We start from the raw sequence: 4103 nt of genomic DNA on the forward strand, positions 1-4103 counted from the left end.
AATTTGTTTTATGTTACTCTCCACTTTCACGCATTTCTTGAAGTTCATGAATAGTTTTCTTTTTTCTTACACATTTTCATGTTCAAAGTCATCCAGTTAAAAACCAGTACACAAATAAATAAATATTCATTCTTGCTCTCTCTGCAATGTGTGATTAAACTCCCCCATATCTCATACCTGGTATCTCATCCATATGTGAATTTTCACTACCCAAGTTCCAGTTCTCCTATCAGTGAGTACAATTTACATTATATTCCTAGAATTACATTGTAAGTCAGCATTGTATCAAAGTTTTGCTAAATATTCACAAATTACATCCTTATTAATTTAACTCTTAACTTAACCTCCAATTTAATATCTCTATGAAGGAAATTTTGTTACTACCTAAAAGAGGTCGATAGCCAGACAGTTCTAATACTAAGTTCTTCCCTCAATGAATTCAAGTTCTCCTCCTTGAAACTTACACTTACATGGCATATTCTGAGTAAGAATTCAATAGAGAATATGCACTCACACACAAACACACGTCTCCAATAACTGTGGTCAATATTTCATATATATGTATTTATATATATCTAATATGTTTATACAATTGAAGGTTGATTTGACAAAAGAAATTTCTTTATTAATTTTTATCATAAATTTCATTCTTTTAGGTCTCAGGCTTTCATAACCTAAATAAGTTACTCTCATTCAATCTTTTATAGCAAAAACTCTTCACCCACTCCTGGATCTGCTTGGTTCTGATCCCATAAATGACTGGGTTGAGGGCAGGGGAGATTAGCCAGAAGGATATGGATATACTGGGGGATGTTTTGACCAAAACAATGAGTGAGGAAGGAGAAAAGAGCTGGGCCAAAGAAGGCTAAGCTGACACAGATATGGGAACTGCAGTTGTTGAGAGCCTTCAGGTGCACATCTTGGGAAGGGAGGCGGAAAACAGTGCATAAAATTTTAGCATAGGAGATGATGATTAGAATCACGTCCAGGAACAAGATAGATATATTCCCTAGACCATAATAGACATTGGCATGGATGCTGGCACAAGCCAGATGTGCCACTCCCATGTGCTCACAGTAGGTATGAGGAATGATTCTATGTCCACAGTAAGGCAGCCTCAGGAGGAGATAAACGATAGGTGCAATCATGCACAAGCTTGCAGAACCACGGCCACAGCAATCACCCCAATGATTCTGTTGGTGAGCATTGTGATGTACCTGAGAGGGTTACAAATAGCCACATAACAATTGAAACCCATAGCCAGAAGTACAATGTTCTCCATGATTGGGAAAAAGTGCACAAAAAACACTTGAGCAACACAGCACCCAAAACAAAGATCCTGAAGGTTGAACCAGAAGATGCCCAGCATCTTGGGGATGGTAGCAGTAGAGAAACTCAGGTGGATCACGGACAGCATGGCCAGAAAGTAGAACATGGGTTGGTGGAGTCTAGGATCAGTCCAGATCACAAACAGAATGACAAAATTTCCCACAAGAGCAGTCAGATACAGGACACAAAAAGGAAAACCAAGCCAGTCTGTGCAGCCTCCAATCCTGGAATTCCCAAGAGCAGGAATGAGGAAGGGTGGGGCTCAGAGGCATTGGCAGAAGATATTCTCCTGCAGGCTGAGGGCAGTCATGGCTTTAAAGATTGCTGCCAGTTCCCATTGGGCAGTGCCTGCAGATTTCATTCAACTCTACAAAATTCAAAACAATAAAAGGCCATGAACAGAGGATTGATAATTGGAATATGTTTCTCTAAAGGCCTTTGATTATTTTTCTTTTCTTTGACTCTCCATAAATAATCCTAGTGACACTTTTTATTTGTACTGGAAGTGGGAAAGGATGAGCAGCTGATTAGAGGTTAACACCATACCTCTTCTAAAATTATGGGTTCAGAGTAGAAAATGTACTCTTCTCTTATTCAAGAAAAGAACATTATAAAGGATAAGAAAATTGATGATAATGATCACTACCACAATATATCAGCTATGATTAATTTGATATATGCTATTTTTCATTGTGTCTGATGTCATTTACGTGTATCATCTTGTTTAGTTCTCCCCCACAACTCCCTGACACAAAATACTACTAGTATCTGATTTTATGGAAGAGAAAGTTTTCAATAAATTTATTAAATTCCCATTTGTTTGGAAGTTAATAAGCAGAAGAGTCCAAGATTTTGAAACAGTTTAAAACTAGGCTATGTGACATTGATTTGCATCTGTCTGTGCAATACTTGCTAATGGAAGTAGTGATAGAAAGATAAGGCCTGAGGAGAGTAAAAGGATCTAAAATAGACAAAACTTCCTCACAGGAGAGTAAGTCTGTAAGATTTACACTACTGGGTTTTGAGACTTTCTATGAAGCTGTGTTAATGTACCTACTTCCAAAAAAAACAAAGTAGAAAAGAAAGTGGAACAAAACAAAACACACATTAGCACTCAAGTATTAACTAAATATTGCTGAGTGTGGTGGCTCATGCTGGTAATCCACAAAATTTAAGAGGCTGAGGCAGGAGGATCACAAGTTCAAGGCCAACCTGAACAACTTAGTGAAGCCCTGTTTCAGAATCAAAAATAAGAAAGGCTGGATGTATCTCAGTGTTAGAGCAATCCTGGGTTCAATACCCAGTACTGTTGAGAAATAGAGAGACATGGTAGGGGAGGAAGGTGAGTGGAGGAGGTCATTATATTATGCATGTTGTTGTATATATCAAGGTTCCCTGATATCACATGGTCAAAAGCCTCCACCCCAAATCCTACTCTTGGTCTTTCTGGAATGGCCAGCCCCTATCCTAAGACTTGGTATTTGCAATCCCCACTTAAAAAAAGACACTCCTACCAGGTGTAGTGTAGATTACAGCCCAGGAGCCAAGAGCAAATGTCAAAACTCTCTTGGGGGCAAAGCCAAATTCTTTACTATACATTTGCTCATTTAGTTATAAAGCTATCATTTTTCACTGCTGTATCTAATAATTTTACCTCATGCCTTATGTGGGGTCCTGGACTCAGTCATAAATTTAGATCTCTCAATAATCAATTTTGGGTTCAGTCTAATCTCTTTGAAGCATGAAGTGTGAAGAGACTCTAGCTGCTGATCACCAGGTTGCACCCTTTTCTTTAGCAGGGTGTATGGTAGCCATCTAACTGCAAAGACTTCAAATTCATTTAGCCTTTGCTTACTATGGTTTTCAAAAATCAATTTGTGTATTATTCACTCTATGTCCATAAAGGCAATATGTGCAGAAAGAATGAGCAAAACACCGGCTATTTATGTGTGGCACCAAGGCATGGGATAGAGTCTTGACTCCGTTCTTAGTTTTCGGACTTTAGGTAAGTTATATCATCTTCTGAATTTTGGATTCATATATAAGTACTATCCACCATATTATTGGGTGAGGTAAATGAGGTCATACATGTCTTAAATATTATAGGTGCCCAGAAAGGATGTTTTCCCCTTACTTCTTCCCAACTTATTCTTCCCTCTCTCTTCCTAGATCACAAATATGATATGTGACATTTCACTCCCTAACCCAGTATGCTCGACTTTATTTTTGTGAGTCCAAATTACAAGTCTAAACACACACTGCAAACACTTGCCAAAATTTCCTCCTCTGTCTCAGGGAGTCATGTAACAACTGTGCCTTCAGTTCGTATATATATGGTTTGAAAAAAATCATCATTACCTTCAAAGTGTTAGTAAAGTTGGGTAGGGGGTTAGTAATGAAGTCTCTAGGTGCCAGAGAATCTCCTGTTCAAATGAATAGTAATTCCCCCTTGTCATTACATCAGCTAAAGAGAACCTTTAGGGAAATCTCTGAAGATTCTGACTCTGACTCAGTCAGTTGTCAGTTCTTGTTATTGCACATAATATTTATGACAAGACCCATTTTATCTTTTGCTCTCCTTTCTGAATCTCTGTTAGTCTATGAACTACTTCGAATAATCCTTTGGGAACTATTGGACCTTTATATAATCAGTAACTGTTTTCTGTTTATTTTCACAAAAGGCATATGATATACAATTTACTATTTAAAAATATGCAATTTAGTGAATTTGTGTGTGTTTTACAATTATCACTGCTATTTAGTTTGAGAAAGCT

The 4103-nt window shown here is 37.7% G+C and overlaps 1 pseudogene; it reads right to left on the minus strand.

Annotated features, from left to right (window-relative positions):
- Nucleotides 1–667: 667 nt before the first annotated feature.
- Nucleotides 668–2988, minus strand: LOC113177868 (olfactory receptor 52E8-like; annotated as a pseudogene).
- Between the last annotated feature and the right edge of the window lie 1115 nt (nucleotides 2989–4103).

This window comes from Urocitellus parryii, chromosome 4 (genome assembly GCF_045843805.1).
Source record: "Urocitellus parryii isolate mUroPar1 chromosome 4, mUroPar1.hap1, whole genome shotgun sequence".
NCBI classification, from domain to species: domain Eukaryota; kingdom Metazoa; phylum Chordata; class Mammalia; order Rodentia; family Sciuridae; genus Urocitellus; species Urocitellus parryii.